General features: G+C 46.7%; 1 protein-coding gene across 1 annotated transcript in view; it reads left to right on the forward strand.

The window, feature by feature from the left end:
• Positions 1 to 14,375, forward strand: part of auts2a (activator of transcription and developmental regulator AUTS2 a) — a 291,838-nt gene that overhangs the window by 261,055 nt on the left and 16,408 nt on the right. The gene's annotated exons all lie outside the window — the stretch shown is intronic.

A 14,375-nucleotide genomic window follows, 5' to 3' on the forward strand; every position in this document is an offset into this window, starting at 1 on the left:
GCAGTGTGGACAGTATGATTCAAATTGCTGTGCATCCGCCAAGTTCACTTATTGTAATGTACGCCCATGCGATGCATCACCTCCACATATTCATTCAAGACGCACACATATGAAACACTGCTCTGCTGGTTTTCCACATCTACTCATAAAACAGAATAAAATGTCTTAGTGCCAGCAGTCATCAGATTGAATCATAGAAGCATGCTCAGTGCAGGCTTCTACATGTATGTGACATGTAATGGTTTGGAAACAATGTGGCGTTTGTTGGAAATGTGCCGTAATGCGCTGCAGCCAGAGGAGGAGGATGCACTGATGCTGTAGAGGAATGAAGTGCGGACAGGATAGGCATCTGCTCCCGGCCTGTGTGTGCCAACACCACATGTGACCTCATTATTAAGTCACTAATTTGCTTTTAAAAGCAGCCCCATTTTCTCTGGCTCAGGGATAATGGAGGTGCCCCGTGTGAATGGACATTCCTCCGTAATGGAGGGGGGGGGGGGTTAGTATGCAGGGCCTGTAGGCTCGGAGATGAGGGTTATGACCCCTCCGGGACTGTGGCAGAAACAAGGCCGACTGCTGATGACAGGTCCCTGAACCTCCCCTCGGCTCTCCGCCCGCGGACCTCCAAACACATTTCCCACATTCTGGCCTTTGATTCCCTCCAGGGCTTGATTTGCGGCGTCCATTGGGAAGGCTCAATGGCCGCGCTTGACAGGAAGATTTCCTTTTGAACGTGCTCCTCTGTGGACTTATTTGGTTCCCTTGAAAGGATTAAGGCCCCCTTTGTGTGGCCTAAATCAACACAAGGCCGCCCTCTCTCCCCCTCCATGAAAGGACCCGACTGGGGAAACAGTACACAAAAATACGCTTTCTCTCTGCTCCATGATAGTCCACTCTCTTGGCCCCTATTTCCATTTAAATATCCCTTCTTTTCTTCCCTTTTACCATCTCTTTCCCCTCCCCTTCTCCTGCCATATGCTAATGCTGAATCCTGCTGCTTTTGCAAAAGGCGAGTAAAAAAATCCAGGTGCAGGGAGAGCAAGGACCACTGGTATTTTTTATGGAGGCTGGTGTTGAGATTAAAGAGTCAGGTGGGTTTTTGTTGGAGGGGATTACCAGCGCTGTAATGCAACCAAACCTCTGGACGGGCAACAGCGCCAACAAAAACAGCGGAACAGGCTCGTCTGAATGTCAATATTTGCCCAAAGGCAGGTGCAAAAAGTCTCTATTTGTGTGACGGTTTGTGCACCTTCCTGTTGGTGCACATACAAATGATTATTTGGCTCTAGGCTTCTAACAGATTCATAACAGGGCATGCAAAAACAACTGCCAAACAAAGCAAAGCTGGAAACCTTATTCTTGATGTTGCACACGAGTCATTAAATTGCAAGTGTGGAAATCTACAGTCGTCTTAAGAACCCAGCTTCACTTACAATTGGGAAACAGGTCAGGGGAAGATGTAAACATTTTACACATCATATGCTGAAAACATTGTCTGTGGTGAATACCCCCGGCTTCAAAAGATTCATAGTATCAGAAAATATTTAAACAGTGCTCCGATGTTTCTGTGAAAGTGTGTATTATTCAAAGCTGGGTGCCAGTTGTACTGATCATATTGTGACTGAATGGAACAAAGGTAAGATGCACTGAATATATGAGGAGTAAATTGTAATTCAGCAGCTGACGTGCAGCAGTGCTAATGACTGACTGCCGGCTGTTTTCACTGCAGCAGGACCAGAAATCCGCCCAGGGCAACGTCAGATCTCTTTGAAGACTTGCTGCTGGTCCCTCATCTTTTAATCTCGTTGCTTTCTCACCTGCTCAATAATTACTGTATTACTGTGTATATTTTTCACGCTCCCTCAAAAGCCTGAGAGCTTTTTCACCCGGGGCCTACGCTGCATTTTAAAATAGGACAATCCAACTGCTGTGAATGCGGCTTTTTTAGTTTTCTGACGTCTGTCAGCGTCAGCTCGGGGCCGTCGGTGTTAACAGTTCGTGTGTAATGTGGAGCTGAGAGTCACTATCACTATCTCTCCTGCTTTCCCTCTCTGTTTTACTCCCTCAGTCCTGCTCACTCCGGGCTCAGTTTGCTCAGGAATGGATTTCATTAACTTGGACTCATTAAATGTTCGCTCCAATTACCGTGGTTGCTGATGTGCCTGCAGGTGTCAGCTACCTATCCCAATTCATTTGCTCTGCAGGAGGGCGGGAACGTCCATTGGCCGCCAGTGAAATACACAACTTCACCAAAGTCTCAGCTGCTTCCAAGGCGCTGTAGGTGGAAATCAGGAGCCAAGCCTTATTAACGCTGTGACTGTTGTCTGGGGAGTCCATTGAAGTGCCGGGTTGATACAGATATCTGTAATGACAAACCAGCGCAGTGTGACATCACAGAGCCCTGCAGGCAGATCTATCAAATGATTAAAGCTGTGCCCAAGGCCAGTAATATCTTGTCGCCCAGATACAATCCAATCCTTCACGATATTGTCATGACAACTGTCCTGGAGACTCACATACCTAAGTCACTGAGCAGCGCAGACTGGGCTCAACGTGCATTGTTTGTCGAGCCGAGCATCAGCAGCAAGATTAAGATAATGCCGGATGACATTTAAAAAGCTCTGCAGTGCCATTTATCAAGAGTAGACGTAAAAATGTTCTCATCAGTGAACTGCTGAGTCTGGTGTGTGCCCTGTAGATGGAATCTATTTCAAATGGACTGGAGGCTTTTAGGGAGCTGAGGATCGGCCTCTGCAGTGACCATTTTACATCCGCTACTTTAAGAAACTTTCACTGGAGACAACTGGGATTCACAGACAATGGGCTGATGTGAAAGCTGTCAATCAAACCTGGGTGCAGAGCAAACTGCTGAAGCGAGTTAAAGGGGAAATGTGTGGTGTCTTTGTCCTCAACAGAGACGCCTCTAGCCTTTCATAATAAAGAATACTACATTTTTTTCCGTGATACCGAAACTTAATTTTGTACACATGCTTTACACAGACTCGAATTACCTTTTACCCGTGGATACATTATCATAAGTCATATTTAAACTGTGGTCATTATTAGAAATATCCTCATTTCTATTCAAAGGGAGTAGGGAGAATGCACATGAGAGTTCATCTGGTGGATGTATTAAAGCAGCCAGTCCATGGTGAGACACTAGCAGCTGTGTCTGCGATGTGAGAGCGGGTTCAGTGTAGGGGTGAATTGAAGTGCACAGTGTAGTGATTCTCAGTTTCCTGATTTCACCATGCTTTGCTGGAGTTAATGTGAAAATGAAGCGGTGCTACAGCGAGACCCGGGGCTGACGCCAGCGTGAAGAGCGCCGCTGGTGAAGTGTGTCGGGCTTGAGTGCGTCTGTCACCGGGGGAGGGAGAACACTGTGCGATGTGAGAGGTGTAATTTGCGGCGCTGATGACATTGTTTAAAAAATTGTGGAAAAAGGGAAAAGCGGAGGTGAACTTTTGTGGCAGATATCAGAGCTGAAGAGCTCCCTGGATTGTCATAGAGAGCTCTGCCGGCAGCGAAATTGCCTGTGAGCGTATGACTGTGTGGGAGGGGGCTGAGAACTTGTTTTTCTCTCTCTCTCTCTCTGTCTCGTTCTCTCTGGGCTTCCTGAGAGGAGGACTGGCGTTGGAGCTGTGTGTGCACTTGCAGGCTGTGGGGCCGCCACCTGCTGTAATCTCAAGTGATATAGGGAGCAACATTCACGCCACAAATCACCCGGGCAGCTCCTTAACTCATTCAGTGGACTGGAAAGAGAAGGTTGGCCTTTCACAGCACCAGTGTTGGTTTACTGCCCCCGGGCTCCCGGCTCTGCCCTCACGCTGACCTCTGCCGTCTGTGTGGGTTGGTATGTCAAGAAATCAGGGGCTGCCCGTGAAACTTGACCTGATGCGCAGTGGAAAGATGACCTGACTACCATTGGCCTTTTGTGCGTCCCGAGGAACGGCTGCAGTCAAGGACGGTCTCTTTTTTTTTTCCCTCCCCAGGGCTGTGAGGTCACAGAGAGGCTGCTGCACCCTCCCTCCAGACACTACTGCTGGAACAAAGCATTGTTGATGTTTTGGCTGAGCCACACGCTTAATACGACTCATACCGCTCTTTTGATATTTAATAAATGTGAATGTTTTGAGAAATAAGACGGGGATCTGGAGGACTTAACTCTGAATGATACATCACTGGAGCAGATTCCAAGCGTTTTCCCGAGTGCTCTTGGCTTCTATTGGTTATTTATCCCCCACAAGGAGCATTTAATGTATCTCTAAAGGGTAAAGGAAGCTCAATATCCTGTACTGCACAGAGGGAAGCCCCCCCCCCCCTTTCCTCTTCATGCTTGCAACCACAGAGGGAGAGGCTGTATTTCATGAGCATGAAAGGGGCCGCTCCAGCCCATGCCTCTTGTGCTGACACAGCCAAACAAAGGTTAACAAATCAAGGGGAGCGCTGGCTGATTTACTGCCAAAGCTCTTGCAAACAATGGCCCAGACCCCATGTCTACATCTCACATTACCTTGTCCATCTGACAGACGGACAAATATGGCTACTGTATTTCACAAAATCAATATTTTTGTTGATCAGAGCTCATTAGTTCTGATCTCAGTTGAAGGGAATTCTCTCCCAGTGAGTCTTATTGTGTATTTAACATTGGTTTACTCTATGCAATAAGTCAGAATTATAGATATTGAAAACTGAGACGGGTTTGTTTCAAAATGGTGCACAAACAGACCACTATGTATCCCATCATTATCAGAATCAATATTCTGTTTTCCTTATATCTGACCTGCTAAAGTCACAACATATTCAGATTTCCTGGCAGGGAACTCAATATTTTTTTAAATACGGTATGTGAGACCATGGGTAGTTGTTGTCTACTTGGTTGAAGCTTGTTGATTGAGGATCAGTTTAAGGATGTTGTGAATGGGTCTGTTGGTGCTGAGGAAACATCCACACAGCAGCAGTGTGGCGCGGCCTCCCTCCATCGCCTCCGGCAACACAAAGAGGTCATTCAGAGTTTGTTCCCCAAATCCCAAGGTTAAAGACTAAGTAAATCCATCCATCTTAATGCACTTATTTCAGCACCAGGAGAGCTGGAGGGAGACTGTGTAAACACTCCTATATCCGACATACCACGCTAAACCCAAAGAGCCTGGAACCCATCAGGCCAAAATTAAAGGTCTACATCTCAAACACAAACATTTAAATGGGCTGCAGTCCAGAGATCAAAGCGAGAGGCCTTAGTTTTCCTGCTGGCCCCTCTGTGTCTGCCACACTCAGATCTGTGGTGCTTTAGCAGCCAGTCAGGCCTGAGTGGGGAGCAACTGTACATGTCTGTTAATGCTCTGAGGCATTTTTGTGTTGGTCTAGGTGAAGCTGAAGTACTTAACCGATTAGCTGTTCTTATGGCGGCGGTCGTGGTTACTTCACTTTTCACAACTCTTAAATCTATTTTTATTTTTTAATGAAGGGGTTTAGGCAAAAGCTGCCGCTACCTTTCGTGTACTATCCTTCAGAATGGATATCCTTTTTTATAGTGCGATTTTTTTTCTGTTGCTGTCTGTGTCTTGATGTTTTTTGACGGCGGATCTGCCACAGGATAGTGTTGATGGATGGAGGTGTTGAAAGCACCGATCTGGTGTTCCCAGGAGAAGTCCTCCCCCCATCATCATCATCAGCATCCACTGATCCAATGTGACATGAGCCACTCTCCTGCCAACTGTGCAGCATTAACAGGGTCAAAGTAACTCTCTCTCTCTCACACACACACCCACACAAACACAGAGACACACACACACACAACCACTTATCAAGACCCAGCTATTCCCAGTGCACTGTTGGTTGTGTTCGGGCCAATTATGCCTGTGTCCGTCTTTGGTCCCTGCAGCAGAGGTGACTTTGCCAAAGATGGACAGAGAGGATAGAGCGCTAATGAGGCCTCGTGGTGGCTTCGAGGTGTGAATGTGTGTGTGTGTGTGTGTTTGTGTGTGTGTGTGTGTGTGTGTGTTAGCGCATGTGTGCATGCATAACGGCAGGAGTGCTGATCTGGAATGATCTGGCCCTTCTATCGTCATCCACCACGTGTCTGACAGTTTGTGCTCCTCTCTAGCTCCTCTCCCTTCAGCCACTTTCCCACCACTGCCTCTCTAAATCAGTGTTTTAAGCAGCAGCCGCATCATGATGTCATTCTATCAAATAGATTCTGATTCTGGTGAATGACCTGAGGGCTCTGTAACAGACACGCAGCTTTGCAGACACGTGTATTAAAAAGAAGATGGGATTAACAGCGTGGATAAGATGATACTGTTCCCTCCAACAGGGTTGGTGGTGCTTTGAGAAGCATGAAGTCGGATTTGGTCTCACTTATTTAAAAAACATCCTGCTGATGAAAAGGATGGATAAGAACACAGAGCTAATGGAACCACCCTTTTGAATTATGTATTCATGGAGAGTTAGTCAGATAAAACAATGCCAGGGGGCCACCCAGAGTAAAATTGTGTGAACCGCTTAGGATTGGATTCCTCAGACACCACAGGGTGTTGACATCGTGTTCAAGCTTTTTTCTTGCATCAAATAAATGACCATTGCTTTAATCTCTTTAATCCTTACCTGTCACTGCAGGAATCCAGGAAATAAACGCCTAAAGTCAGACTTTGAGGTCCAATGCCGTCTACTGCCGTCTTGCAGCTTTGGGATCTTTTTTTTCTAAAAAAGGAGAAGATGTTATGGGTTTTCTTCTGTTTCCCAGGACCAGAGTAGGGTCATTTCTGTGGAAGTGAAAGTGTAAATACAGCCTTGTAAGAGGCACAAAAGCCTGTGAGAGAGCAAGAGGACTCTGATCAGGATTGATGAAAGAAAGGCTTTAATTTCTCCCACAAGAGAGGAGGTTATCTTATTTTCCTTTCTCACCCTCTCTGATTCTCATAAATATGCAGAGCAGAAATAAAGCCCTGATGAGCCGCGGGGCAGATTAGAGAGGACTACAGAGCAGGATCCTGGTTTGTTAGCAGCGGTCCATAGATCCCTTGCATGTGTTTCTGCTTTACACACACACTCCCTGGCTTTCATTGTCTCCAACTGCATTTCATTATAATTCCACAGGCTACTGACTGCATAAGGTCAGGTACAAGCAGTGTTAGGAAACTGAGATGGGGATGTCACTTTTAGGACAATATCGCCCCCTTGTGTTTGGTGTCATCTCAATACCCAATGTGTCTGAGTGGGTGGAGAGGACATGGTTAATTTGTGCTTGGTGGTGTGCATGTGTGTGTGGGTATTCTCGAAAGGCAACTTTTAAAGCATGTGCATTTGATATAAACAGAGTGTAATGAGCTGCACAGTGTTCCATTTTATCACCATCGTGTGGTTCATCATCTCTGGCTTTTGGCCACTGTTCTTAGAGGCCTGCCCAAACCCATCAGCGTCCATCAGACTGTCACCATCTGTTGCAGATTAAGCTGCTCCAGGGGGGGCGCTATTTGATTTCGGGGTTCCAACATTCCCTCTTTATTCCATGTGTCAGGTTTTACTGTAAATACTGTTGTACAAAAACCAAAATCCCAGAAGGGATTACTTTTTCAGGCCCTTCAAGCCAAGAGCAAACGGGCCATTGCACCGGTACGGGCTGCACGTCTGGTTTAGCTCTCAGAGCGCCGAGACAGGGGCTCTGCTGGGCCATTTACAGGCAAAGCTGGGAAGCTGTGTTTGGAAGCTTTCCCCCTAAACCCTGCGCTCAGTCTGTGTGCAGTGTGGTGTTGTGATGTATGAATCCCCTGGCCATGCCTGACACTAGCGAGCCTGTCTGAGCCCATGTCTTCACATAGTAGGAGGCCGTGGACAGAGGCCGCATTGTTCCCATAAAGTAACCCAAGCTCCGGGCAGCCGCTGCCAGAAGGGGGGGTATCAAGTTGTACTCTCCCCACTAACACCACAATCCTAGCTTAAGCTCCGAAGCTTGACGAGGGAGCAGAGGTGCAGCTGACTGTTTGGATGAGAGTGTAGTTCAAATAAACAGCTTAAATCCCAAACAGCCTCCCCGACTCGAACCCTCCCTCGCCAAGTATCACAGTCCCCCGGCCGTAGCTCACCACTGTGAAGTTTGCCAGCAGCCCTCAGCTAATTTGTGGTGTTATTTTGAAACGCATGTTGATGTGAGAAAGAGGGGAAGCCAGAAGAGAGGAAGAACTTGGGCCTGGTTACACCTCCCAGCTTCCCCTGTTGTGAGCGACGGGTAGGTTCACCACCTCATCAGCAGACCACACAGCATTTCCTGGCCAGAGGGAAGGAGGGATAGTCCGAGCGGACAGGAGAGGAGAGATGGCCATTAACGGCTTTGACTCTGCCTCGGGTGTTCCGCTAATCCAACGGCAGTGAAACCTGAGCAAGGGCATAATGAGACAGCACTTGAATGGCTTGCATGCATGTAGACACGTAGGCAGCTTCTGTAACGCCGACGAAGACTTAAACTAGAAACGGCTACATGAAAATTGACACTTTTCCAGGTTTTCAGACATTTGATCTACGCATTTAAGTTGTAACCCCTGTGGAATGAGTTTTAACACACGGCACAGGCTGCATTTAATCTGATCTCTGCGAGCAGCAGGAATGCGCACTGTGGATGTGTGTAAAACCAGTTGGCCCCATTTGAAAAAGAGTGAAAGAGGCCCAGACTGATGACTCTCTGGGGACAGATTTCTCTTTCCAGCCCTCCATGTCTATCTCCCTGGTGAAATCACAGTGGTGTCAGTGTGTCAGCTCGAGCTGTCACTCTCCTTATTGCTGCGAGCCAGTTACTCTACTACTCAGCCTCCTAGCTGAAGGGAGGGAGGAGGAAAGGAAAGAGCAGGAACAACAGAGAATGAAAGAGAGCTTTTTACACTTGACACAATGGATGAGCAGAGTGTCAACACCCCTCGATGCAGTTGGAGAGTCTTGAAAGAGGGGAGAGAGCCGAGGCTGTCCATCACCTCAGAGGAGCCAACTGTACAGTGAGCTGACACCCCCCATGGGCTGGCTTGGTACAGTCCACTTGGCTTCGCTGACAGACTGAAAGGGCTTCATGGAGAACAGGCCAACACAGAGCAGATGCAACCAGCGGACATAGAGCTGCAGTACTGATCTCAACCAGGGTGGCATTGGACCAGTTGACTGGTAGAGTTGTGTGTAAGTGTGTGTGTGTGTGTGTGTGTGCGCGTGTGTGTGAGTCAGAGAGAAAGTTGAAGGTGTTTATGAGCGGGTGTGGGTTTTTTATGAGCATGTGACTGTAATTGAGATTTAAGCATGTGTGCGTTTGTACTCTGTTGGTTCAAGAGGCGATTGTCTATTGTTTCCCTAAGCTGCCACAGTGACTGACAAGAAACACATGCTGCAGTGCCAGGCAGTGTTGTTTGAAAGGCTTGAGTTTCGCTGACACTCTTTTTTCTGAGATGTTGCTGCTGTTCTTTGGCGTATTTATCTTTGCTATGACCTAAACTCTTCCCCAACTGTAATTTGTCACTTTCGTCTTCAGACGCTGTTTTGAAAAGGATCTGTCAGCCGCGGGGGTTGTAAATGTTTTATGATGACAGAAATACTATGACAGAAGATACACACCTTTTATTTGACAAACACAAAATTTAAACATAACTTTTGTTTTTCACAAGGGAACTCTTGAAAGCCACCTTTATTTTTTTTTACATGTGTGTAAAAAGTCCCATGATGTGCTGCTGACACTTCGTAGGCCAGAGTGACAAACTGTAACTGTAGCTCTCACAGCACAGTGATAAAAGCTGCTTTCAGACACTGCAGATTATCTTCTGACATTCTCTAGAGTTTCTCCTGCTAGCTCCCTAGTAAAAAGTCTGAATAATGTCTGAGTGAGCCGTGTGAGAACACAGAAGGAAATTGGCAACGAGGTGGCATGTTGATGATGTTTCTAAGATGCGACCGACAAAACAAACCAAGACAAAACCAAATGAATACAAATGTATCAAAATGAAAAAGCAGAGCCAACGCTGATATCAGGAGAGCTTTTGGTGTTAAGTGATGACATCAGTGTTGATCCCATATCTGAAAATGGCTTGTGTGTAACACTGTAAAGACTCCGGCACATAGTGTTTTCCCCCCAGTCCTCCACTTATTATCTAAATCAATAGTGGTATGTGCATACATGCTGACTTCTGTGAGGCTGAACTGGCAGAGAAGGTTCATGGCTGGGTGAGGAGGAGAGACGGTGAGATGTACAATGTCCACTGCTCTCCAGGGAACCACATGAACACAAACCATCTACATTGGCCACGGACCATCTCTCACTCCTCACCAGTAGAGATATCAAGGCCTGTGAGGAGTCACATCAGCTGGCTCATGTACATGTGACAGGTTTGAGGTCAAACGGTTTGGCTCGGTCCCACAGCTGCCTTGTCTCTGAGTTTAGCTTCACACCACTGTGACGGTGTGTGCTGACCAATGCTGTGGACTGGACGGCTGCTCGTTACACGCTGCTGTTATTTCAAAGCCTCAGTGAGCCTTGGCATGACAGCCAAACCTGCAGAGGATCTGTCAGCCGCGGGCAACAAGTGTCCCCCCCGAGGGCTGCCCTGCACAGGACCCGAGCTGTGAAAGTCTGGCCCTTTAGCCGGCTTTCTACCAGGCCCTTCTCGCGGTCACCTGTGCCAGCATGCCTGTCGTCAAGTCCCCTGAACCAGCTCTTCTCCCGTTACGGACCCTCCAGCCTGACCTCACACCCTCAGGGATATATAAAGATTTGTTCTCTAAAGGAGAGCTGGAAATGAGACTCTCTGCTACCACTGGCCCCACTGCTACATCCTCATGTGCACATAAAGATGGTGATGGTGTTTTCGCTGTCTAAGCAGCAAGGCAGCAGATTTTTTCCACATGCTGGTGGAGTGAGAAGGGAGCAGTAGGAGTGAGATGCAGAAGCAGTTAAGAGCAAATAGGAGTAACCAGAGCTACTGTGGGTGGAAGAGTGTTGTCGCTGCAGCTCTCTGATAGTAAATGGTTTCGTTATGACATGAGAGAAAGAGAAGACGGAAGACCTTGGCCCTACCAGACAGAGAATGAAAGGAGCGCAAATGGATACTAAGAAAGGTAGGACAGACAGGACAGAGCGAGTTTTTCTCCCTTTGTGCTCTATTCTGTCACTCTTGTTTGTCCTTCGTTTCTTTCTTGCACTCGTCCTGTAAACATGTGTAAGTGCTTGTACTCTGTGGTCCGGCAGCCGCACTTCATGGCCTTGCATCTGTCAATAGAGCTCAGAACATTCAGTGGCTCACTCAACCCAATTACCCCAGATTGCTACCATTTCACAGAAGATCACAGCCACAGACAGTCTATCGTATAATAGGAGTCAGGGCTTCATGTGGGCTGTGTGTGCGTGGAGAGCTGCACACACCGTGCAGCATGACATCGCTGCACACACACACTATATTTACATACGCACTAACTTTGGCTTTACAAGTTGTAATGCAAAATTCATAAACCAAAGGAGACAGGCATGAAATATAGATGTTAAGAGAGGCGGCTTAACAACTCTCCCCCTCCCGCCGGCCTGCTTCTGGCCTCTTGCTCAATCAGTGCTTGTTAAATCTGCGGTTTGTGTTACTGTGAGGTGATATCAGCACACTGTGGTATTCTCACTGAAAGACTACACATGTCATGCTCTCACAGCCAGAATAGTTGGCCTGCTCACCCGAACCCCCTCCTTTAATTGTGTTTAGCTTCCCTCTCCCCTTCCCCAGCCACCCCTGGGAGTCTAGCACTAATAAAACAGCTCCAGTCCAAGACCCTCCACACAGTAGGATGTCCAGGCTGTGTAACACAACACCCCCGCTGGCTGTAGCTTTCGAAGAGTTGCTGACATGACGGAGAGTCTGGGAGGACCAGCAGGGAGGCGTCAATCATTGTCAGGCCCCCTGAGCCTTGAGCTCCCATCTGGGGCCCGTCCAACATGCATGCCTGTGTGCTGTGAACTCATTGCTGCGAGGTGCTCCGACACTCCGGGGACGTAAAAGGGGGTATCACAGTGTTACTGATCTGAGAGCAGCTAATGCTGTTAAATTCTTCAGAGCTGAAGAAGGGAGCGATGAGGAGCTAATGGACTGGAGATTCTCTGGAGGCTTTGGCTATGAGATCAGGGCAAAATCTTCCTGGAAGGTTTCTGAGCTAATATCACAAGTCCTAGCTTTTCAATTCAATGTTACATTTTTAAACATTTGGAGACCCTGTATCGTTTAGTATAGCAGGAAAAAGATGGATTGTGTAAAGCATCTGTTGAGGTGCATTGTGGGGTTGTGTGTCTGCAGATGAAGAAACACATCCCTTGGTTAATGTGCAGACTTAGGCCTCATGGACTGTAACCACTGTGGACACTTGTATTCGAACATTAGGGATCTGAAAACCGTCCACTCCTGCAGACATGGGAGTTAAGCTCAGATGTCATCCACTAATATGAACCCCAGGGTATTTCACTGAGGAAGACAGACTCTCCTGTGTGTGAACATTGTTAGTTTCACACGCTTTTTTTATTCACTGGAGGGCTGTTGTTCTGGACTGCATTATAATGTATATCTTTACCTAATAAAATGGCCAGTTTTTTGTAAAGGCACAAAAACATGGAGAGAAAAAGGAAAGATGCTGATGCATCGGCCTGATGGGTCTCAGAGTTCAGACTGTGGCTTTCATGAACATTCAAAATTGATGATACCACAGAGAGGAAGCCGACAGAAACTAGCAGTCTCCTGTTTAATGTTCTCCTCGGTGTGGGAAGGAGATCTTTTAAAAGATGTGCACCATTAATGTGGCTGCAGTCTTCATTAAGAACAAAAAAACAGCCCGGTCCCTCTCCAAAGAGCTCTTTGGGGAACACATGGTGCTTAAACCACTCCTGAGGTCAGACCACTGTCATCACTTGCTATTCAATTACTACTCTAATTTTGTTGTCAAACTAAATATGTAGAGTATGAATTGTTTATCTTTATTTATTTATCTTTTTCAGGGACTAAATAGTTTCCAGGCTGACGCTCTAGGCAAAAATATCCCTTAAAACATTCTCCACAACAGGGGACAAGAAAGAGAGACTCTCATTGTTATTAATGTTTACTGAGTCATACCAATGATAGAAATAGAAATTCCAATGAGGAAAACAAGTCCTTGTTCAGCACACTAAGTATTTTAAAAGGAGCTATATGTTGCTTTAGCTACAGGCATTGTTAGCAATAATAGATGTGTAGTGGAGACATTCAGACTTAATTCCACTAAGAGCTTTTGAGGTTTTGCCTTGATTGCCATCACTTCTACTTCTATTGACTTTAGCATGCTAACCTGCTAGCCCCAGTCTCACCCGATGAGTATAGTGATATGTCAACACCACCATTAGATGGATTACCAGGAAATCCGATACAGATATCAACGGTATCCATAGGATGAATATTAATGACTTCTTTCAGCAGTACTACGTGCTGACATTTGATGAATTCTCATGACATGTGTTAGAATTATGTTCCCACATAAGATGAATTGCAATAACTGTTAAAAATCACATTTCGTCATCAGGTCAATTTTTGGGGCCAGTACTTCATGACCAAATAGCTGCAAAGTGAATGGTCATTCTCAGCTGTACTTTGTGTTCCGTGCTTGTTAACAAATTTGAGCAAGCAATCGTGCTCAAATAAAATGGTGAACATGGTTAAAAAATACACCTGCTAAACATCTAGATGATGGTGGTCGTAGGTCTCACTGCTGCAAGACACTGGCACAGGACAGACCTGCAATCAGCACCCACAGGTTGCTGGTCATTGCATCATCGCGTGGCCCCAAGTACACAGGCCGTCTGCCCTCCCTCCAGACCTGCCCCTCCCTTGTTCCCTACCTCCCTCACCATTAGCACCTGATTCCTAGAAGCTCTCAACAGTTCCACAGCTGTCACAGCCTCACAGCCTCCAGTCCAGTGACTCTGAACCTGCTCGGGTTCGTCTGGCTGCTGTAAATAGAGATGTTAATGACTGTCGATGTAGGAATTATCTCTTACTTACTTTGGTACTGATTTGTCTTCAGGCGAAGGTCACAAGCGCTGATGTGTTGCTATAAAAAGATTGGAGGACATCACCTTAAGTTGGCCACCGTTCAGTAATGATTATCGGTATCCATGTGTCATTGTTGACCTTTTGCTTTCGAGTCAGTTTGGAATCCCACCTGTTGTATTGCTTCTTTCCAAAATGTTGCATGCAGTGTTTCCCATTAATTATCTCATCGGTGGCGGCCCGCCATATTCTAGTTATTTACGCCACAGTTTCATAATGAACCAAAAATACTTTTACACTTCTCATAATAACAGAAGATATCTCTACCTTGGTGTGTGCAGCGTTATTTGCGGCACTATATAC

Source organism: Limanda limanda, chromosome 14, assembly GCF_963576545.1.
Source record: "Limanda limanda chromosome 14, fLimLim1.1, whole genome shotgun sequence".
NCBI classification, from domain to species: Eukaryota; Metazoa; Chordata; class Actinopteri; order Pleuronectiformes; family Pleuronectidae; genus Limanda; species Limanda limanda.